Source organism: Phoxinus phoxinus, assembly GCF_949152265.1.
Source record: "Phoxinus phoxinus genome assembly, chromosome: 11".
In the NCBI taxonomy this organism is placed as follows: domain Eukaryota; kingdom Metazoa; phylum Chordata; class Actinopteri; order Cypriniformes; family Leuciscidae; genus Phoxinus; species Phoxinus phoxinus.
The window spans coordinates 12544756-12569979 of record NC_136886.1 but is presented as its reverse complement, the minus strand read 5'-3'; positions in this window follow the sequence as shown (position 1 = coordinate 12569979).

Genomic DNA, 25224 nt, shown 5'->3' with positions numbered 1-25224 from the left:
CAATTGGATAAAGCAAAAATTGCCTTTTTCTGATGCTCTAGTTTGACTGAAATTGTACCAGTATGTTTTTTTGCAAAGTTGGACTAAGAGATCGAGATAATGTGATTGTATATCTCATCTTCTTCCAGCCTATACACGTTAGCATTACTAACATGTCTTGTCATTGTGCCATCGCTCCGAAAGTCAGAGGCATCGTGTGACATGAATTTAATAATATCAATTCGTTTTCTGTTGTGAACTTGAACAGACAGATAAAGATTGTACGCAAACATCCTCCTGTTTGGTTTAGCCACTTACAGCCTTCATTTTTGGGCCATCACATGTTCATTCACTCAGAACAAAGGTTGAATACATGACATTTTGTTGAGTGTCATTAGAAAGACATTTACTACATTGAAACACACTTCCTCTCAGTACAAATAAACAAGACAGCTATAGTTTCCCTCCTACACACCAGACAGACTCGATCCACTTCAGCAGGTCTAAAAATACGCGCAGACACGCCTGCACACACTCGTACACTCACCCTGGACGAGAGAGGGTTAAGAGCACAACGTGGGTTATACACACACCCCTCCCTCTAAATCTCCACACCGGTGCGAGTGCCAAGGGCGGAACACCACCCCTTCAAACACACACACACACATACACACACACACACACGTAAATACACACAGACTCACATACACACATGTACCCTTGCCACCCCCCTTCCCTCTCTCTTCTCCTCTCCTCCGCCAGGCTGTGCTTCTGACGCTCAGTACTGGCTCAGGCCCCACCGGCCACAGGCTGTGGAATGTGTGAGAGCCATGTGTCAAATCCCCAGACTGTGGGAAAGTGCTGCTCTCTGCTGAACTCTCCCCCTCTCCTCCCTCCCTCGCTCTCTCTCTCCACCGCTTTCTCCTCTGGCACTCTCCCGGCGACCGCCCTGCCCCACGTCGGCCGCACACAGGAAATGGAGGGGGCTGCCAAAAGCGCGTCGCCTGGAACTATGACTTCCGAAGAACGTTTTCACGCCAATAACCCCCCCCCCCCCCCCCCCATCCCTCCCTCCCTCCTTCTTTCTTCTCTCCCACCCTCCTACTCAGTCTTCTTGGTGGGGACATGAACTGGGCCTAAGGAGTAGAGCTGTGTTTCTTTATCACTTTCTGTTGCAAGTGCATTCATGTATTGTATTGTTTTAAAAACAGGAAACTATTTTTAGCACCAGGATTTATTTATTTATTTATTTATTTATTTATTTATTTATTTATTTATTTATTTATTTATTTATTTATTTATTTGTTTGTTTGTTTGTTTGTTTGTTTGTTTATTTATTTATTTATTTATTTTTTTCACTTTCAAAAAAAGTATTCTTCTTTTAACATCAGGTTCATTGATTGATTGATTGATTGATTGATTGATTGATTGATTGATTGATTGATTGATTGATAATTTAAAACATAAATACAACGTTTTTATCAGGAGTATCTTGATCTTTCAGATTTATTTATGTATTTGTTTGTTCATTCTTTTGTTCATAGTATATGCTCACTTTTTAATAAAGTAATATTCTTTGAGCAACAAGGATCTTGGTTTATAATTTATTAATATTTGATTTATTTGATTTGATTTGTAGTCTTTGAAGGATGCTACATCATGCTACATGAGATTGTGATTTTCTGTCACCTAAACAAACTGATTGACAGATTGAGACTTAAAATCGACATTGACAAGAGTGTCAACGCAGGCAGTAAAACACAAAGAGTTGTTAGACAATTTAATTATTGAAGAAAAATGTACAATAACTTCAAACAATGAATGCAATTATAATAAAATAATAATAAAATAATAATATAATAATAATAATACAAGTATCTTCTCTAACCACACATGGGCAGAACAGTGTCATTTGAACTGAGACTGCACTGTAAAAAATTCTAACCTCCCCAACTCAAAATTTTCCAGTGACTGGTCACATTTAAATGTTTCAATTGGCCCAAGTGAAATTCTGCAAATTGCTCAAATTAAATGAGCAGAATTTCACTTGGGCCAATTGAAAAATGTAGATGTGACCAGTCACTAGAATTTTTTTAGTTGGGGCGGTTAGAATCTTTTTACAGTGTGTGTATAAAATCTAAATACTGTTCATAGATGGAAAGGATTATGAAAAATGAAAGGTCTCGTTGCAGAAAGCTGACATGTCACACATGTGAGTGTAGGTTATTGTTTGCCAGGTCACTTGTTCACAGAATCGCTGACAAACGCAGCAAATGAACGAGAAGACTGTTTGCCTCTCCCGTATCTAGAAATCTTTCTAAAAATACCACTGTACACCTGCCACAGACCAGCCATACACTATGCCTTACGAACACACACACACACACACAGATTTAAAGCTAATGACATCAACAGCCGCTGGTCATGTGTAGAGTCTTCTAATGATCCTCCCAGTAAGTGTGTGGGAGGGCAGAGGTCAAAAGGGGCCAACTGATCCTGCTCACTCGGTGACAAACAATAACAAGTGCAAGTGGCAGCACTCCCTCAGATATGCTGTTAACTACTATCTTGGACAGCTCACTCACGGCATTTCAATGCGCTTATGGTTTTCAAAGCCTATAGGCTCAGTTCTGAATGAACAGAGGTGCATGAGTCTTGTCAATTTTGGGGGGCAGCCGTGACAGTGAAGTGTTCTGGAAAGCATCCACCTTCCTGTTTGGCAGTGTGGCATTTCAAAGGCTGCTGAATTGGCACAATAAGAATCAGTTCTCTGTGTAATGTTTGAACACAGTCACAGCAGTCCAACGTCAGTCACTGGACCTAGAGTTCTCACTGGTAACTCCTACACCACTCCCAACCGTGGGAAAAACTCAAAGACTATATCTACCTCTGTTTATTTTATGGGCCAGTGCCACCTGCCAGTTTTTTTCACAGGCTTTTCAAAAGTTAGACATTCAATCTGTGCACTTTGTTTATTTGATCCGATTCCGGTAGATTTAAACAGGCAAGCTGAAATATAATGGATGGACTCAAACTTAACTGAGTAGGCACAGTTTATAAGCCACTGAATCAAAACTTACGGTCACACTTTAGTTTAGGGTCCAATTCTCACTATTAACCTACTATTAACTATGACTTTTGCCTCAATAAACTCCTAATTACTGATTATTAATAGTTAGTAAGATAGTTGTTACATTTAGGTATTAGAATAAGGTCATTCAGAATAAGGCAATGTTTAATTTGTCATTTTTAGCAGTTGTACATTAAACAGATTATTGGAGTATACGTTTTACAATAAATTGTTTTTTCACTGTTGGTTTTCATATAATGATAAATAATATGATTAGTTATAATCTAATTAAATTAACTTTTTTAATTGACATTCTTAAACAACAAATCCCACACCAGCTTACATACATACAGCTCATCCACCATCAACTCCACTCTGAACTTCACAGTAAGCCTCATATATTATGAAAACCGTGTTAAAGATTAGTTGACCACACTTGGTTGGGCACAGAGTCCAACTGAAGATCAGGAGGTCTGGGTGGTATTTAGAGGGGAATTTGTGATCCAACTAGGAACAGCTGTCCTGACCTCAAGAACATGCAATACAAATGTCCCTAATAGTTTATGCTTTATTGCAGCCATGCGGCTAAATGCAGACCTGGTGTGCCATGTGGGAACTGAGTATCCTACAAACAAACAACAGTCCTTGTGTGATGGCACAAAGATGTTTTGAATATGCTGTTAATATGCCTTTTTTAATTGTTTTATTTGTTTTTGGATTTTTGCTATTAAGTTATGGTCAAAAGAGTATATAGCTGTGAGTTGTTACGCCCAGGGGCGCCGCTAAGGGGGGAAAAGTTAGGACGATTCTAAGGGCCCACGCACTTTTGGGGCCCCCAGAGATTGATTTTATTAATGGAATGGGGGCCCAACCTCATATTCTTTCATAGGGCCTAAAATTTCTAGCGGCGCCCCTGGTTACGCCATCCCACCAAGTCACTTGCATGTTCTCAAAAATGTCTGGGGGACATATGGTTACACATGGTTGAGCACTGCAAGGATGATCAGCTGTTTTTCCTGTCCGTCTGTAGCATGTCTTAGGCATCTTACGGACATTGCAGTTTATTGCTCTGGTCCCATCTGCAGTCCTCATGTAGCAGGTCTATGACATGTTCACACAGGTGATCACAGACCCTGGGCATCTTTCTCCTGGTGTTTCTCAGAGTCAGTAAAATGGTGTATTTTGTGTCCTAAGTTATTGTAACTGTGACTTTAATTGTCTGTAAATTGTTAGGGCCCTATTTTAGCGATCTAAGCGCGTGGTCTAAAGTGTACGGCGCAAGTGCACTTGGCCATGTCAGAATCCACTTTTGCTAGTTTAACAATGGTAAAAACGGTTAAATAACAAAAAAAAATACTGTGCCATTGACGCAGTCTATTTCAGTTGCCTCAAAATAGCAACACGCCAACAATGCGCCTGAACACACCTCGTTTTCAGACCAGCATGCCCCATGGGCGCACAAATGGGCACAAATGCATTTGCTATTTAAACAACGTGGCGCCGGATGTGAAAATGATAACTGTCAGGCTGAAACTAGCAAAAAACACTAGCCTAGCGCCGCATTGCACCGGGTGTATGATACGGCCCTTAGTGTCTTAAGGACTGTTCTACTGGTGCATGTGCAATAATTGTTTATGGTTCATTGAAAAACATTGTTTAAACCCTTTCAAATAAAGATATGTAAAGCTTATTTGGATTTTACATAATTATCTTTACAATAAAGTATACAGAGAAAGAAAAATATATATTTTTGTCAATACTGGCAAATAACCATGGTATAGGTGGGATAATCCACGGCATTTTTGCATTATATTATTTGAATATTTGAATGCACTCCACGAAGGCTTCGTGTCTGGTGGTTCTTTGCCTCGACGTCATGCATTAAAATCGTTGTAATTGTGGATTATATTGCTCAATATATCACTGAATATGCTAAAACTACTCTTGCTTTACTCTGAAGAGAATAGAGATGAGAAATCATTCGTCTAGTTAATTTAAAAAAAAATGCAATGATAAACAGCTGATCCAGTGCTAGCAAAAGTGCCATTGTTCTAACCAAAAACCTATTCTTGTTCTTGGTTACCTGCAGCTAACGTCCACTTTAAACTGCCATCTGCTGTGCTGAGCCAGTGCCCAGTGAGAGAGCAAGCGAATGGAGGGACGGTGAAGGGGTAACTTTAGGGCGCGCTGAGGCACAGCATGAACCCTCTTCTTGCACCCGGGAAGTTGAATAACCACCATATGCCCCACATTGGCCTGGCATTCTCCCATCAACTCTGGCCTCAGAGCATTTTGCCAGCTTTCAGCCACTTTTCCCACACTCTACCCCAGAAGAAAGGCCATTAGGCTTTCCCATAGGTCGCCCGCCTGGTCTGCCACTAGCCACCTCCTCACCCCCAGCCTCCTGGCGTAATCCTCCTTGGCACCCACGACCGGGCTCAATTCAATCCCAATGACTGGCTCACAAAAAAGGCCGGGCTGGGCCGGAGACATGGGACCAGGCGCCTGTGTATTGAACCCTCTGTGGCCCAAAACGCTTGCGCCCGCCATACAAAAGCTGAAAAAAAGAGAGGAATGAAACGCTTGTCTGTCGCCGTCAGCCTTCAGTTGGTGAGACCTGCAGGGGATACAATGTGAGAGTGAGCGTGTGTATGTGTGTGTGTCAGCATGCTGACAGCTTTTCTGAGGTGGTGTGTCATCCGTGAGGAGACACGCTGGCGGAGCACGAGCTTGCCCCCTCTTTCGCACACATCTTCCCTCAGGATGGTTGTTGTAAAATTAATACCTTAAACTGCACAGTAACACCAGTATTATTTATTCAATACTTTTCAACCTCTTTTTGCCTTGATAGCAGAGTTTTCTCCTATAATCCCTGATGAGTTTGAGAACACCTGACAAGAGATCAGAGATCATTTCTTCATACAGAATCTCTCCAGATCCTTCAGATTCGCAGATCCATGTTGGTGTTTCTTCTCTTCAATTCACCAGACTCATTTTCTATAGGGTTCAGGTCAGGGGACTGCATGGGATGGTCATGGCAGAAGCTTCATTTTGTGCTCAGTGACACAGTTTTGTGTTGATTTTGATATTTGTTTTGGATTGTTGTTCTGCTAGATTTCTTGCAGAAATGGTCAGGTTTAGATTTTTATCTTTTGGTATTTGCTAGAATCCATGATGCCATGTATCTGAAACAAGATGTCCAGGACCTCCAGCAAAAAAAAAAAAATTGTCCCACATCATTAAAGATCCAGCAGTGTATTTAACCGCGGGCATGGGGTACTTTTTTCCCCCTTTTTGCACCAAATCCATCTGGTGGGATTGCTGCCAAAAAGCTCCTTTTTTTTGTTTCATTGGACCATAGAAGCAGGTCGCTTTTGATGTTCCAGTCGTGTCTGGCAACTGAATGTGCTGGAGTTTGTTTTTGGATGAGTGAGAAGGATTTTTCTTGAAACCCTCCCAAACCCTGTGGTAGTCTAGGGGTTGTTTTATTTGTATTTATTTATTTTGCTTTCTGACCCCAAGACTCAACTAATCTCTGAAATTCTCCATCTGTGATCCTTGGAGAGTCTTTGGCCACTCAAACTCTCCTCCTCACCGTACATTAGGATGATATAGACACATGTACCCTTCCAGGCAGATTTGTAACATCTTTAGTTGATTGGAACATTTAAATTATTGCCCTGGTGGTGGAAATGGGGATTTCCAATGCTTTAGCTATTTTCTTACAGCCACTTTATATTTTGTGAAGCTCAAAAATATTTTGCTCAGAACTATATTCTTTGGTTTTACTCATTGTGATGGATGATTAAGGGAATTTGGCCTTTGTGTTTCCTAATATTTATACTCCCGTAGAACAGGAAGTCATGGCTGGACAATTTCATGCTCCTGGTCACCCTGGTGTGCTAAAAAATTTCAATATTAATGGGAATTTACTTTAGAAATATTTTACTCATAAAATATTGACACAATTGTGGCCAATGTGTTTAATAGAAAAACATTTCTTTCTTCATTTGATTTTTCCCCCACTTTCAATTATTTTACTTTTTTGAATGAAAGATCAAAAAGATACAGCCATATTTTACAGCCATCCTTTCATCATATTTACCAGGGGTGCCAATAATTCTGACCACAACTGTATATAGACCTTTAAAGGAACAGTAATATAATAAAGCTTTATAATTGTATAAATTATAGTTTATATTATTTTAATTATTACAAAAAAATACTGTCTAATTGACCTTTTTTCAGTTCATATACTGGATTGAAAATATGAAAACAAAGGTAATTTATTCCATAATTATCTTTATTTTGTACTGAATTATCTTTATTTTGTACCTGTTCAAAAGTTCCGGTGTTGAAAAGTTTCTTATGCTCATTGAGAATATGTGTTTAAAATACAGTAAAAACAGTACTATTGTGTACTAATTTTATGTTGTACTATTGTGTGAATTTTATGACAAATTAAAACAAATATTTTCTATTATAAAACTTATATTAAATGTATTCCTGTAATGACTAAGCCGAATTTTCTTCAGTGTCACATGATTCTTCAGAAATCATTCTAATATGCTGATTTGCTGCTCAAGAAACATTTCTTATTATTATCAATGTTGAAGATAGTTGTGTTGCTAAATATTTTTGTGGAAAGAATGATATAATTTTCAGGGTTATTTGATGAAAAGAAACTTCAAAAGAACAGCATTTAATACAAATAGTTTTTTTCTGTAATAATAAAGTCTTTAATATCATGTCTGAGCGATGTAATGCCTCCTCGCTCAAATTAGTAATTTATAAAAAAAATAAGAAAATAAAAATAAATTCTACTGACCCCAAACGTCTGCATGATATATTCTAGTACGTTAGTATTCATAGTTTTACTTTCATTTCTCAAAATTCTTGTTTTACCTCAAGTCATAAAAGTTTCTTTATGATAATAACTGGCAAAACATGTTCAAAATGTTTAATACTCATACTGACGCAAAACCGTGAGAGAAAGGGATGTATATCCTGGTATGAGTGTCATGGGTGGTTTACAACCAATTAGACAATCAAGTTTTTCAATCAAGACAGTCACAGAGATTATTGTCTGTAATCACCAGTTCCTCAAAACATCCTGCCTTAAATTAACATATACTCCTACACACATCACATACACACACCTACATGATCATCCCAGAGAGTTTATATGAAAATGCAGTTTTATAGAAGACCTGAAATGATGTTTCAACATGACCTTTTTTAGTTCACTTCCGCTGTGTTGTTATTGTTTCTGAAGAATCTGAATGTCATAGCATTGTCTAACAGATCAACTGTACAAATATGAGGAAACAGCATACTGTATATCAGGTGCCATGGGCCAGTATGTGTGGGACCGGTGGGAGTGGCAAGGCGCCAGGCTGCCCTTATCAGCCCCTACGGCCCAGTCACCACTCCCGAGAGACGGTGAGGGGGGGGGGAGGAGTCCCTTTGTTGTTTTCTCTGATCTACGACCGGCCTTTATGGCATGCTCTAGATCACTATCACTGTGGGAAAGACAGAAAGAAGGTCCAGGGAGGGTGTGTGTGTGTGTGTGTGTGTGTGTTTATATGTGTGATCAACTGAACAACCTCTGCCTTTGACTCTCCGACAACTATCGCAGGGCCTGCCGCTGCTGATATTGCTCATAAAGAAGCTCCCAGCCAGCTGCAGGGATGATAAGAGCGAACTTTGACCTCTCGGTTCACCAGTCACACTAACAACACAGACATCATTGAAGTCATGAGGTATGACGACCCATTATAGGCAATATATGACAGAGGCAGGCGAAACTACATTTATCTTGTCATCTGAATTGTGAGCATAATATCAAGTGCAAATAAATTTGCATTGTCACATGAATGAAACTCATGTGATATCATGCCAATATCAGGGCAGGAATATCATCACTCTTGTAATAATGTTAACAACTTGTGATAATAAAATAAATATAAATTATTTGATCACTAAATATATTTTAAAGGGATAGTCCACATACAAGTGAAAATTCTCTCATCATTTTTTCACCCTCATGCTGTGCCAAACTTTCTTTCTTCTGATGAACACAAATTAAGATTTTATTAAAAAAAAAAAATTAAATAAAAATATATGCGAGTTCATATAATTCAAGTGTGCGGGACCTTCAAAGTTGATGCTTAGAAAACCACACAAAGTGAACCTGATGCTAATCCATACGATCTAGTTAATGAATCATTGTCTTCTAATGCTGTACAATAGGTGTGTGTAAGGAAAAATACAAATATAAACTTTTGAATCTATACGGTTGATGAGTTCACGTTTGATGTAAACTTCCTTTGTGCTTACACCTCACTTCTCGCGCGAATTTCAAGTCGATACAATGCGTTTAAGTCATGCTTCACAACGTGCTCATGTTTACGTCAAGTCACGAACCTGTGAATGACAGTGGGCTGGAATTATGGTTTATAGTTTAAAATAGCAGTATTCTCTCTCTCTCTCTCTCTCTCTCTCTCTCTCTCTCTCTCTCTCTCACACACACACACACCTATTGCTTTGCTTTAGAAGACATTGATTCATTAACTGAGGTCGTATGATTACTGTTGTGTTCACTTTTTCCACATTTCTGAAGTGTCACTTCAGGAGGACCCGTACACTTGAACTCACAGAGGTGTATTATTTTCTAAAAGTCTTTGTTTGTGTTCATCTGAAGAAAAAAATCATATACATAGGATAGAATGAGGGTAAGTAAATGATGAGTAAATAAATGAACTGCTCAAAAAAGGGGATGCCACAAAAAATAACACATTCGATTAAATTTCCACATCTCTGTGCGGCTGAAAAATAACCTCACATTTCTTTCTAATAAAATATTGACGATGTCAATTGGTCAAATGACCAAATTATCCATGCAATAAATGAATCCAGTACTCGACCTTTGACCTCTTATCATCAATCTTAAAATTCTCAGTGGCCTGTGGGAAACGAACGTGGGATAATTAGTACCAAATTGATTTTGAGTTTTGATTTTGCTTTGCTTTTTAGGAGTTGATAGCCAATGTGCCCAGACATGGAGGCTGACCGATCTCCTCCCAAACCATAAACCTGAGCCGTCTGTGGCCGTGAGGTCATCTGGCAATCTGTAGAAGGTTGGGCTGTTAGCTGAGTCATAAATGAGTTCATGCAGGTGCTGTCAGAGAGTGAGGGTAAATTACCCCTCACTCACATGACCTCAGTACCCCACGCACTCAATTAAAGACCTAATGAGTCACCCAGCCAAGCAGGTTAGACATGCAATAAATGAATAAGGCCGCACTGGCACCAGTGATGTCACCTGTATTTGAAAATAAAAGGATGGGGCCACAAAACCGTCAGGGCTTTGGAGACCAAGTATCGGTGAGCTGAACTTTAACCTGCATGGAGCAGCAGGTCTGGAGTCGTAGACAGCCGGGGTTGTTGAAGGCTCTATTGTGATGTGACACCTATGCTCATACAGTTGTTCTTGCTGGATTCAGACTTTTAAATGATGCTCGAGGGACCCACGCTGGACAGATGAAAAGAATTTACAATGATGTGTGAGCTGCGATGAGAGCAACCATCAGAAAATAAAATTCGTCATGTCCGAAAGCAATGGAAGGCCAAGACTTTTATAGGTCTTATGTTCCCTGAGCAAAAGTTAACCTCGGATGGAGTGAGAGCATAAATTTGGCTCACATGGAATTAAGAAAAGAGAAGGTTATTAAGAGCAAATACTAAAATATCTTCCTGAAGTAATAAATTACTGGTTAGATTCCATTTGTTGACACTTTGTAACATGAGCTGACAATGTTTTATTATAAATTTGCTGGTGTTGATTGTTACCACGTTGTTCATAATACATAATGTCACTTTATACAACTTGAAATGTCAAAAATATATTAGTATAGTACACCTGACAATAATAACTCTGAAATATGAATAAAATGAAATATCTTCCTTTGCTATCCACAGAAGAAAGAAAGTCATACAGGTTTGGAATGACATGAGATTGAGTAAATGATGACAGAATTTTAATTTTTGGGTTAATGTCTCTTTAACATTAATCAAGATGCTGTAAAAAGTGTATTCGTTGTTAGTTGATGTTAACTGGTGCATTAACTAATGTTGCCCTAAAGAACCTTAAAGGACAAGTTCGGTATTGTACACTTAAAGCCCTGTTTTCAGATAGATAGTTTCTGATGAAATAGAACGGTTAAGAATTTTCGGTTTCTGTGGTAGCACCACCACCACCTTCACAATGGCTGCATAGGTGCACTGGAACAATCCTTCCTAAAACGCATTAAACTTTCGTTTACAAAGACGTGAAACTCACCGAGTGGTTAGGGGTGTTCACTGATATGCTCACACAAAAATTGCTGCAAAAGATGCTTTCCAACAGGTGTTTTACAATTTGTTGTAAAACTGTGGACCTATTTTTCCAAACGCCTCACACCTGTACATTCTTCCGTTGAGAGCTTGAATAATAGACACTCCAGCCCAGTTGGTGGCGGCAGAGTAATACCGTACCTCACAGCTCATCCAATACAAGTCAATGGAGTTGGACAAAAACTACGATAAAACCTGTTGGAAAGCATCTTTTGCAGCGATTTTTGTGTGAGCATATCAGTGAACACCCCTGACCACTCGGTGAGTTTCACGTCTTTGTAAACGAAAGTTTAATACGTTTTAGGAAGGATTGTTCCAGTGCACCTATGCAGCCATTGTGGAGGTGGAGGTGGAGGTGTGAAGGTGGAGGTGGGTGCTACCACAGAAACTCGGGCCAGCAGCATGTGTCCAAATTTCAATCTTAACCGTTCTATTTCATCAGAAACAATCTGAAAACAGGGCTTTAAGTGTAAAATACCGAACTTGTCCTTTAATGTAAAGCAGGGTTATTAATGTTAACTAAAACTAAAACATAACATAAAAAAACATTTGTATCACTTAAAATATAATAAACATTAAATGGAATAAAATAAAATATATTAAAAAAAGAATTTTGTTTTATTTCAGCTGCCAAGGCAATATTTCTCATTTTTGTTTAGTTTAGATGAAATAATAAAATTAGTAAAACTAAAAACTAAAAGTTAATGAAAACTATATAGACATATATTTATTAATAATACAACAACACAGAATTCAATTAGTAAAACTTTCATTAAAAATACAGGAAAATAAATATAATATGTAGTTAAAAATATTAACAAAAACTATACCAGTATGTCAATGATACTAAAATAACACTGTTGTAAAGTGTTGCCATTGTGGTAACCATGTGATGCTGTTCAACGAAAAGTCTTCAGAAACATTGATCTCCATTATCATCACATTTTAGCCATCCATAAATTAACCCTTAACTGAAATTTGTGTTCGTTATGTTACCCCATACAGGATGTCAGCTTTTGCGTTTTGAAATTCTCTGTGAGGAAGCAGAAGACATGCAAAAATTACAAAATAAGCAGTTGGATCTGCATATGCCGAGTGCTGTTGCTTAAGGCAGAGTATGAAGACCTCCCAACAGCTCAGCCAGTGACAAAGCTGCATGACAATGGCAGGACTGGTCTGTGTCTGTCACTCACCTCCTGGGGCTCCATCAGAATGGAGAGGAACAGGCCTGAGGTGGACACACCCTGACCGCAAACTGCAGACCGGGGCTGTTCTTGCCTGTCAGCTGGGATCTTAGGCAGCATGCTAAGAAGTAACCATGTCCTGCCTTGAAAATTCATTTTTAGAATGGTATGCTCGTGTGACCAAGAATAAGCATAAAAACTGTCACCTGACATTGTAAATGCAGAGTTAACCAGCAATAATGAGCCCCGGGCCTACGCAAGTGTGCAGTAAATCTACAATCTAACTGACAACATCCACTTTAGAGGGTGTTAATGTTTCACACCTTGAGGCCAAGAGCCTGTGATGAAACAGCTTCCTTTTGCAAACACTCACACCCATCTCCCCTGGCGAGTGTTACTCAAGTTTTTTTTTTTTTTAAGACCTTTGGCTTTCTCATTTCCCAAAAAGAAGGTGGTTGGTTGGTTGGTCGGTCAATCGGTCGCACAGTTTTTCCTCCAGTTTTGATATCCGTGAAGTAAATCACCGTCTTATTAGCCTCAAAGGACACTCATAAAAATCAGTATAGCTTTGAATGGCTCTTTATGAAAGAATTACTGTTGTTTCTTGATGTGGAATAATATTGTGTATTTGTATATTTTCATATATTTTTTATACTTTTATTCAGCAAGGAGTCAGGACATATTACAGTTTTTTTCGATTGCTAAACGACAGTAAGCACAACTGGAGCTACATGTGCAAAACTCTAACTACAGTCTGCACTACCAACAGTCATCTGAGCTAAACAGTTCACATCACCTGCAAAACTCACTCCAAGCAACACAACTCTTAACACATGGCTCAAAACAGGCTCAGTGCAGACAAACACTATGCACAACCCTCACTGCGATAACACACACTGTCACTCAGAACACACTGAGAGTAAAAACACTAGCATCAAACACCAATACAGAAAATACAAACTTTTCATCTTTACAGTTTGAACAATTTCAGTGACTTCATACAAAGTCATATTTTCTTCAAAGAAAAGAGTGACATTCTTTCACATGATTTATTTACATTTTTAGAACATAACAATTATTTAAGGTAAATGAAAATGAGCAGTTTGCTTCAATAGTCTGTAGTACAGTAATTTACGAAATTACAGTAATGAGAAAAAAAAGGTAGAAACTAAAAGTACATACTGTAATTCGAACAAATAATTGAGGGGCTAATCCTGCCTCTCTCTAGCATCAGGCCACAGGTTTTCACCAACATCACATCTAATGTTCTCTCTTGCCATGCACCTGGGGAAGAACCTTCTGGAGTGCCTTATCCATCCCTGTCCTCTGGACTCGTGTCCTCACATCCGGCACGCATGGCTTCCAAAAGAGACATTTGGTCATGTGGGTGGTGACCAAACACTTTCCACCAGAGAAAAACTCCTCTTTTGGGTTGAGGAAGGGTGAATATGCAGGCAGGTACAAAACCATAAATCTGTGATGTGCTGCAAACCATTCTGTGACAGCTGCAGAGTGGTGAAAAGCAACGTTATCGCAAATGACAAAAACTTGGGGGTTTCTTACTGGCTCCCCTGTTCTGCTGTGTATGTAACCTCAGACGTCTTACCTGGACATATTGGTATCTTTGCTCTTTTACCCGTTCACTGTTTCTCTCGAACGGTACAGTGTATAACTTTTACATTGTAACTTGGTGTTTCTGTAGGACTCGAGCAATAGTTGTTGTGCTGACAGAATAAAAATGTTCAAATATATCATTATCAGCCAGCACTCTATCTTGAATCTCCCGCAGTTTTATTGCATTGTTGACAACAACCATGTCAACAATAGCATTTTCCTGCGCATCTGAAAATATTTTTCCTCTTCCTCCTGTTGGGTCCAGCCTTTGGGTCCTGTTGTATATTACAGTATATACAGTTTTTTTCGATTGCTAAACGACAGTGAGCACAACTGGAGCTACATGTGCAAAACTCTAACTACAGTCTGCACAACCAACAGTCACCTGAGCTAAACAGTTCACATCACCTGCAAAACTCACTCCAAGCAACACAACTCTTAACACATGGCTCAAAACAGGCTCAGTGCAGCCAAACACTATGCACAACTCTCACTGAGATAACACACACTGTCACTCAGAACACACTGAGAGTAAAAACACTAGCATCAAACACCAATACAGAAAATACAAAGTTTTCATCTTTACAGTTTGAACAATTTCAGTGACTTCATACAAAGTAATATTTTCTTCAAAGAAAAGAGTGACATTCTTTCACATGATTTATTTACAGTAAATTTTTAGAACATAACAATTCTTTAAGGTAAATGAAAATTAGCAGTTTGCTTCACAATAGTCTGTAGTAATTTACAGAATTACAGTAATGAGGAAAAAAAAGGTAGAAACTAAAAGTACATGTAATTCAAACAAATAATTGAGGGGCTAATCCTGCTAATCTCTAGCATCAGGCCACAGGTTTTCATCAACATCACATCTAATGTTCTCCCTTGCCATGCACCTGGGGAAGAACCTTCTGGAGTGCCTTATCCATCCCTGGTAGTCCTCTGGACTCGTGTCCTCACATCCGGCACGCATGGCTTCCAAAAGAGACATTTGGTCATGTGGGTGGTGGTGACCAAACACTTTACACCTCCAGGCAGAAAAAAACTCCTCTATTGGGTTGAGGAAGGGTGAATATGCAGGCAGGTACAAAACCATAAATCTGCGACAATAGCATTTTCCTGCGCATCTGAAAATATGTTTCCTCTTCCTCCTGTTGGGGCCAGCCTTTGGGTTATGTTGTATATTACAGTATATACAGTAATACAGTAAAAATATATTTTACAGTCAAACTTACTGTAATATATATCTGTGTAAATATTCTATAATTGCAAAACAAAATAAATTCCTGTAATGTTCTCATTTACTGTAAGGATGTAAATCTCACCTGTTTCAGCTGAAGTTGCCATCAGCAGTGTTTGAAAGGCACAAGGCTGAAATCTGTTCTGTTTTGAATGTGTGGTTCACAGTTTTGACACCAGTGTGTTAGCATTTGAACAAAGTGCTGTAAATCCACAGTGTTGTGCAGGTTGTGGTTAAAGTCATGGGATAAGTGTGTAGAGTTTTGAAAACTGTGTTCAAGCAATGAAAAACGAACTAGAGTTTGGTCCACATGAACTGCTGCTGTGCAGACTGTAGTTAGAGTTTTGCACATGTAGCTCCAGTTGTGCTCACTGTCGTTTAGCAATCGAAAAAAACTGTAAATCGATCAAAATAATAATATAAAAATATTCTGAACTAAAGAATCCTCAGGGAAAAAAGTATCGGTTTCCACCAAAAATTACTGTAATGCCAGGTTTAAACAGGGCCTATAACTACATGTTGTCATATGAGCCACCAACCAGTAACTACTGGTTTAAGTCTCACATTACTGTATTTGTTTCATTTCATTCACATCTACCATTAATGGAACCGAACGTCATTTGCTTCCAGTATTTTTGGCTGATTATCTATTGTTCAATTAAATAAACTTTATTGGAACTTTACAACTTATAGTAGGTTTTGATTTGTTACCAAAAAAAAAGAAAGAAGTAATATCACTGCTTTTTGTTGATGATAATCAGCCAGTTCAAACATTGAGACAATCTTGAAGTGGAGCCCATGTAAAAGACCAAAGCAGAGTACACATACAACTGATGAGCAAACACAAACCTAAAGTCAAATCTTGTGAGACAAGCTACACAGTCTTCATCAGCAACAAAGACATGTTCCAGTATCATTGTTGGCACGATAGAGAGAAATAGAGAGGTTTGTTGACCGAGGGGATCGGGACAGCAAACAGACAGAGCAGCTTGGACCCTGTCCCACATCTGTCTCGCGTGCACTGCCTATTGGGCTGCAAGATTTGAGGGATTGGTCTCTCTCAAGAGGGCTGAAGCCAGCCTTTATCTCCAGCCAACACAATGTGATAAAAGGTTGTAATTAGCAGTACAGCAAACATAAAAACCTGAGCTGAGCGCAGTGAAACATTGGCCATTTGGGATATAAGCCTGTGTGTGTGTGTGTGTGTGTGTGTGTGTGTGTGTGTGTGTGTGTGTGTGTGTGTGTGTGTGTGTGTGTGTGTGTGTGTGTGTGTGTGTGTGTGTGTGTGTGTGTGTGTGTGTGTGTGTGTGTGTGTGTGTGTGTGTGTGTGCCATGATCAACCTGAAATCACTGAACTAATCCAAAATACAGAGACAAACACACAGATACCCCTGATGGGTGGGTGGGTTTGTAAAGTAACTGCTCTTTGACCTCCCACTCTGATCCTTAGGTAGTTTCACAGTATTAAAATGCTAATATCAGTAGCATTTCGTACGGAGTTAGGAAACACCTGCCATGTCGCTCATGATCAATGAGGGGTCTGAACAGCCTGTTTGAGATTTATAAACCATAATTGAAATGTCATCGGAATAAGGGATACATTGTTAAGAAAACGATATGTAAATGTATTTACTTTGGAGCCATGTAGACTGTTGCTTTTACTATAACTGATAGCTAATTGAAAAAGTTTGAACACATACAGTAGGGCTAACAATGTTTGTCACGAGTGGCAAGACAAACTGTTTAATAGGTCTCTGTATTTTAGGATCTTTGTTTTATGTTCTTACTTTGTCGACTTTCTTAAAACTTTCTTAACATTGTCTTTAAAAACAGCTCTTTTGTTTGAAGCTAGGTTTGTGGATAAGGTTATACGTAATTCCAGCCACTGTTTTGCACTTGAATAAGATCATATTTTTTGATGTATATCATTCCTAGAGTGAAAGGTGTTACATCCTTATCCTCACCCTTTTCATAAGCACTGACATGAAAAGTTTTTTCAATGTATTTTTGGACAGTTAATTATGAGAATTATTGTTAATATATTTTATTTGTGTAACGTTAAAAAGAGATATGGCCTGCTTAAAGCAAAATCACAAGAAAATAAACAAGATTTAAAAATATATGCATCACTGCAACCAATTAGGCATATTATAGTTCACAATTCTCTTCAAACATTGCAGGTATCAATTATGTAATTACAAATATTTTAAAAAATAGCAATACAAGGTTTAAAGAGACTTTTAAGTGTACAAAATAATGTATGTTTAATAAATACATTTTAATACAAACCTTTCAACCCATTCTTTTTCTAGGATTTGTCTTGCACTTTTTTAAATGAGTATATTTACTCATTCATGTGTACTGAAGTGCACTTTCACAATATAGTTGGCCACTTCTTTGTAAAAGTGAGTAAAAGTGTTATCCTGAAATGAGTAAAGTGCTTGAGAGGTCCTTTAGCCCATGGAGGGTCTTTGAGAGCACAGTTTCCCCACTTTCCCCATTGCTTGCCTCTGAAGGTTTCTTGGATAAAGGGGCACCTCTTTGAAACCAAAATGGAGGGAAACCGTAACAAAGGTTTATTTTCTCAATTGCCTGATCGAAAAAGTTTCAACTACCACACTACAATAAACGCACACAGAAACATGACTATCCTGGGCTAAATTAGCATTCAGACAATAGCCAGTCCATGTACAGCTCGAGCTTCACACACTTTACAGTCTATCAGGCCAAACCAGAGTAGCACTCGCTTTCCCTAAAGACCCACCTCTTTACATCTCTATGGGGCAACTCATTAGCTAAGTAGAAACTCCTCTTTTCTTATTGCATCTCTGTCTTTTGTGATAATGTCAGCTTTTGTCTCCTTTAAATGATCCTAAACAAGGCCCATTTTCTGGTTAATACATATTTACAGCCATGTAAGGTTTTTGTGGGGGCCCTGTAGTTTTATTTCTGAGGGTGTCATTCCCTGAGCAATAAAATCATTAACAAGCTGTTGAGGGGTAATTGTTTAGCCGTTTTAATTTTATTTCTGCGGACTTCAATGAGTCTGTAACATTTGAGGAGACAGATGGCCAGACAACACGAGCTAACTTTAGTACCCAACTTTAGCCCTCACATTGACTAATGCTGAAGATGAAGCTGAAATGAAAGTCAAATCTAAAATGTGCTATAAAGACTAAATGGCACATTAACATGTAAACATGCTTGCTCCTAATTAAAAATCCTACAATTCTGAAATACTTACAAATAGTAAATCAGATTTAAACATACTGTAGTCCAATTTTAGGCAGCAAAAATCAGATTTTTTTTTTTTTTGGTGTATGACTCCAATCTCAAAAAATGTAACAAATCCGGTTTGAAAACCAATATATATATATATATATATTAAATTCAGCAGCTTTGGTCACAGTATATGCATTAACATGTAAAAAGTATGCAGTAGTGTTTCCAATACACATTTTGTCTGATGCACCTCAGCACCACAGCTAGATGTTATGGTGGACATGAGCATAAGCAAATGTCCATTTTATTTGTCCCCTCACAAATAACATCTACACTGTCTGAAAATAACCATTAACATCAGCATTTCCCAAAGGATTTCAGCCAGTACCCAGGGTCACATCAGCACGTACAAGCTTGGACACCAGTATTGTTCATGGTCTGATGAAATTGCCTTGTTATCTGTCAGTGTTTCTGTTTTCTAACCCCCCTTCCCTTTACAGTAGACTCTTGGGTGAGGGGTCATCCACTGAATGAAGAGGGCATCTGTGGTGATCCGTGAAAAGGGACGAGGAGAGAACAAAAGATGGAATCCCCTTGGTTACAAAGACAAAGGAGACAGACACAAGGCCCAAAAGATCACCCAAATCATCTCCTGTCGACAATGACAAGTTTCCAAGAACAAGCGAGGATAAGGGGGGATCGGTCTGAGATAAGCTGCGGTCTTGTGCGGAGATTTGAGCATGAGCCACTAATTCCACTCTGCTCAGCACACAATTAATGCCTGTCTCTCCCAGCGTAGCCGTGGTCCAAATGAGTCCAGAGACTTTCAACTTCATTTTAAGTGATCAAACTGTGGAAATAAGTGCTGAACAGATGTTAAACTTGCTCGATTAAGGGCCTAAGAATGACACAAAGCCTCATACTGTATATTTTGGTTACACTTTAGGTGACGTAGTTACAATATACTTAATCAAATGAGTAATGTTAATTAACTATTATGTACTTACTATAGTGTTACAGTTAGGGTTTGGTTTAGGGTTAATTACTTGTCATTGTGCATAATTTACTGTTATAGTAAGCACATAGTAATGTGTAACTACGTCACCTTTAAATAAAGTGTCCCAACATCATGGTGATTTCATTTTGCATCTTCATATATATATATATATATATATATATATATATATATATATATCACTGCAACAAAAATCTTAGTACTAATTTCCCTTAGCTTTTTCTTGTTGACTCAACTTTTGTAAATAACAGTTATACCAACTGAAAATAAGTTGTCTGTGATACAAAAAAAGTTTAGTTGAGCCAACTTGACATAATTTGTTTTCTGGAGAGGTGCAACTATTCTGTAACAAATCCATTGTAGTTAAGCCAATTCAAAAATGTTTGTCTATTGGAAATCATTTGGTCATCGCCATTTTGGTGATGAGCATTTCCTTCGGTTGGGCAGTTTGACACTTGGATTTTTTTGTTAGTTTGTGGTCATTGTGACAGTGTTTAGCAAAACACATGATCAAGATTTCAGCCTCATAAACTAGAATAAATCACTCATCTTATTTCTGACCAAAATGTATTATTTTTTATTAATATTTTACCAGCAAAACTTTCTTTTTAAAATATGTTATAAGGGAAAAATGTATTTTGACACACACAGACATCAAGAATCAGCATATGAATCTCAACAATGGTGACATGCTTCATGCCGCAATGCATGCTGGGAGCCATCATAGTATTAAAATCATGGCTCCCAGCATGCATTGCGGCATGTCACCATTGTTGAGATTTATATGCTGATTCTTGATGTCTGTGTGTGTGTTCCTAAAAAAATCCCACCATGTAGTTAAAAATCAAAATTCAGAATATCTGATCTATTGCATTAAAGTTTTGTTGGTAAATATCACTTTTAATATCACTTAAAATCACTTTTAAGGAAAAAAACAATTGTTGTATGAGATTTTTACAATGTGTATTTTTGCTGAACCAACACAAAAAAATCAGTCAATTCAACTTTTTTCAAGTTGTGTTTTTTATAGAATATATATATATATATATATATATATACGTGAAGATATATATGACACCCTATATAGTTTAAGTAGTTGTAGCTGGTTTCTAATTACAAAAGTTGGTTTCTTGTGTAGTTTATGGTAATATTTGTGTAAGTAGTTTAAGCTTACTAATGAGCAGGATGGCAGAGATTTATCAGTGGTGTTCCCAAAGTAGTTAGAGAGTCTATACAATATATGCACGTAGCGTAATGATGTCACTTTTGTTGAAAATGTTTTGTTGACATGATTTGGATTTCCTGGGTCTAAATCCAGGTATTGGGGAGTAGAGGAAATTCTTTCTCACAAAACAGGGACAATATAGCTACCCATGCTGAAAACGATGCCCCTGCTGACTTTTACATGACAGTCAATGTAGCAAGAAGCTAATGCCCCAATAGGCTTAGCAAGTAACAAAAGTATCCAGCCTCTGAGAGAGTCAGCCAATATTCTTGGGCCTATTAAAGCACCTGCCGGTTGCCCCGGTGGTTCAGGAACTCCTCTCTTCCGATGGACAACTCAGGGGTCTAGATTAGGCGCCTGCAGCGCAGACATCCTCCAGGCTTCCTTCTCTTAAAAGCCACCCCACAGGATATCATGTCCTATATCCACAACCCTACAGCTATGCTCAAACCCTAAGAAGATCTGTCCCTCCCCCATTATTCTCACTCTTTGGCATTTCTCATGGGTGCTCAAAACCAAATTCTTTCTCATAATAAATAAAAAAATCTGTCATTATTTACTTGCCCCTATTTTTCAAGTCCATATCTCCCAAAAGTCAAGTTTGGAAAAAGGTTATCAGGGAATAACTAAAACAAGAGGTTTGGCCTCTTGTCTTTAAGATTGTGACTAGCAGTTCAGTGGCTTATGAGTTATACTCCACAGCAAATCAATTGGCTACTGGGGTCCAGAGATAAGGTAGTAGTAGTTTGTGCCGGCCAACGCACATAACCCTGCTTCCATCAATCTTTGTCCCCTGACTCTCTCACAAGGAATCACTGGTTGATTCCTCTATCAAACGCTCCTCAACAAACAAAGACAACAGATGCTGTTATCAGCATTTGCTTGAGGCAGATCAGTTTAGGCAACTATTCAGATCTCCATATTATCTTTGAACACATCTGATTTTTACAGCCACAGAATGTAAGCACTCTGATTGGAGTATTCAAATATGTATGTATGTATGTTTGTATGTATGTATGTATGTATGTATGTATGTATGTATGTATGTATGTATATTACATCTATATGTATATTAAAATATTTTAAATATTTATACTATAACATATATATATATGTATAATACATTTATGTTATTTCATATTATTGTATGCTTTATTATTCATCTATTTATAATTGATATACAAAAACAGGTCTCTTTGACTCTGTTCAGTACAAAGAACATTAAGATGTTAAAATAACCAATATGTTTCTTGAAAATTATGAGAAATTGGTGTAATTCAATCTATGGGAAACAAAATGTACACAATAAAGATGCAGGTTATGTTGTTGTTGTTGTTGTTGTTAAACAAGCACGCAGAAAATTACTTAATGAATGGAAATCCTTGGATTAATTGTTCCCCAATGTATTCACTCAGGTGTTTGCATTTGTATTTGACCACATAATGGGTGATTGTGATGCCATGGCAGGGGTTCTTCAGGTTGGTTTAGAGGGAAACACCTGCAATGATGACATACACACACCTCAGGGCTAAGAGGTAGGGGGCGAACTGTATGGTTCCAGGTTCCTGTTGGGCTATTCACAAATAAAGTAAGTTAGTAATTATGCTGCCAAACTCTAAAAGCTTTTAACAACACTTAACACTGCAGCACATGAGTGAGGAGCAAAACAGAATTGACCACTCAGTAGAGTGGACAAATAAAGCACAGATGGATTGTCTTTAGCTATCCTACTGTGAGAGAAAATCTGTTAAAATCAGATGATTTGGGATCTTTAGGAAAACATCTCACTATTTTCTCTCCAACTTCACACCTAGAGAGTAATCTCCTATTTCTTTACTATTTTATTGTTATCACAGATCAGATGCTTCTGATTTGGTGGAGCAGAAACTGCCAAAAAAAAAAAGGACATGTGCGCTCGGTTACAAAAGATGTGATCCTTGTGGCCTTTAAGGTTAGAAAATCCCTCTACACAATCACCAAAAATGAAACAGCAATGTGGACCATGACAAAAAACAAAAGAGCATCAATAGTTTGATACAAAACCATCTATTTTTTTGCCATGCTTTGGTCAGTGGGTCGATCAGTGGAACGGTCAGCGTGGCAAATCCACAGCTCTCCATCATCCTGAAAGCTGTGTCCAATCGCATTCATCCAAAGCAGCAGGTAGCCCACATGCTACAGCCACTGCGCTGACCATCTCCTCCCATTGGCCGAGGATCTCTGACCAGTTCATGGGTCACTGGCCTGGCTGGACACAAGCGATGCTCATGACAAATGTGGTTTGGGGTGGCTAGCGAAGTGATTAATGGCTGTTCAGATTACAGGCCGTACCACACTACAACACAGCCGCTGGGCATCAAACTCAAACAGCAAGGCCTTTGTCAGATGCCATTCTCCCTGTTCCCCAAGCACAATGTGCTATTGCCAACCTGCATTGTGACGTTCTTTTTCAAGTTTGCATGCCTGAAGTCGCTGTTTTGGTAGATGAAATACGGCAGACATTTTCAGATGGCCTTTGTGGATTGTTCATGCTAAAAGCTTGAGGCTTTCATATAATCGTTGATGTTTTAAAATCACACTTTTATTAATTGTGTACCATCTCTCCAAAAGCGAAATTAAGAAATGGCATTGTCACTCCTCCCTCTGATAGTAGTTCATCTAATGCCAAACCAGTTAAGTGAAGCCATGGCATTTTTCCTTATTGGAAGAAGTCGACAAGAAGTCATTGCCCTTTTGTTCTTGTTAAGGGATTATGAACAGATGGGCTTTTTCTTAAAAAAAATTATGCTGGATGTAGATGGCAAATCTACATGCAAAAAAACAAAGCAAACCTTTTTTTAATTATCTCACATGAAAAACTCATTTTAAAACCCTTCGCCATTGCTCACGCTATTCATGAGACTCTAATGTGTCATTTTAGCTGCATGCGTGCGTCGCTGAAAATAAGATCGATGGCGTTTTTGGGAACAATCTTAGCAGCCAAGACAGTTGTGTTTTATATTATTTCACATGAATATTAACACATTACATAGATAGGAATTCAGTGAGTCACAGTATTGAATTGTGCAACCTATTCAAGGCTGAATCAAAGGCGCAGCGATGTTTCTTAGCTTGCTGAAAAGCCCCAGCAGCTGCCAGTGTGTGTGGGTGGACTGTTTGTCTGCATCGGACCAGGGAGACGGGTCTGGAAAGCTCCTCACCCTTTCAGCTAATTGGCCGTGGGCTGGGCCTGAAATTTATTGGCATTTGCGTGATAAACTGCCGGCATTGTATCCTTTTCCTATTGTGTGTAGCAGGAAATAATAGCCCCCCCTCACCAGATATGGAGCCTGTTCTGGTCAAAGGACATAGAAAGGCAGCATGGGTCCTGAGGTGACTGACCTGCACTGTGGGACGGTGGTATCCTCCTTGGCCATATCCCGCTGCTGGAAATTAGTCGCCAACAGGCCTCTCTTTCTGCTGGTGTCAGGCGTGGGCCCCTGATGAGAGATTTGTTGATATGATAACTTGATTAGACTGGTTTATTTCAGAGCACATAGTGGTGATACGTACCCTTTAAACCTCCTTTCTGAACCATGAAGTTAAATTTGACCTTTAACCCCTAGGGGCTTTATATCTTAAATTTAGATTTATGGCTGGTAGTCATCAGCCTTAAAGTGCTCAAATAAGATTCGTTATGACACAATTACCAAAGTTGAGGCTGGTTTATGATCTAAGTTAAGGGTAAACTTAAAAGCCCTATTTTAAGCCGCTTAAAGGCATGTAGTATTATGTAGGGTTTGCTAAAGTTTCACTGAAAGTTTGACAATTAACGTCCACAACACCTACACACATGGTAATGAGCTTAATGAAACTCTTTATACTGACAGCCTGTTTTTAGAGTCTAAGGGCCTAATTAAAGATAGCGCAAAATGGCATAATTAATTTGGATCCTTCAAAGGCAGTTTCATATTAGTTTAAAGTAGTACTGATCCCAGGTAGCGGAAGTGGTATTATTTACTAATTCACCGTGAATAGTTTAGTGAGTTCAGTTCTCTTTGGAAATCCGTTTTTTTTTTTCTTCTAGTGTTAGGAGTGAGTTGCATTCTACACTAAACTACTCATTAAAGTAGAGTCTCAGGATGGATTTATATCAAAAGACTAGATCCTACTTGAAATGCACCAGTGCATTTAGACGGTTATTGCAGGGTCAATCGCAATTCACTTGGGCATTAATTACAGAGCAGGGAAGCTTTTAACACGTCTCTCACATTCTCATGCAATCAAACCATCATAAATGAG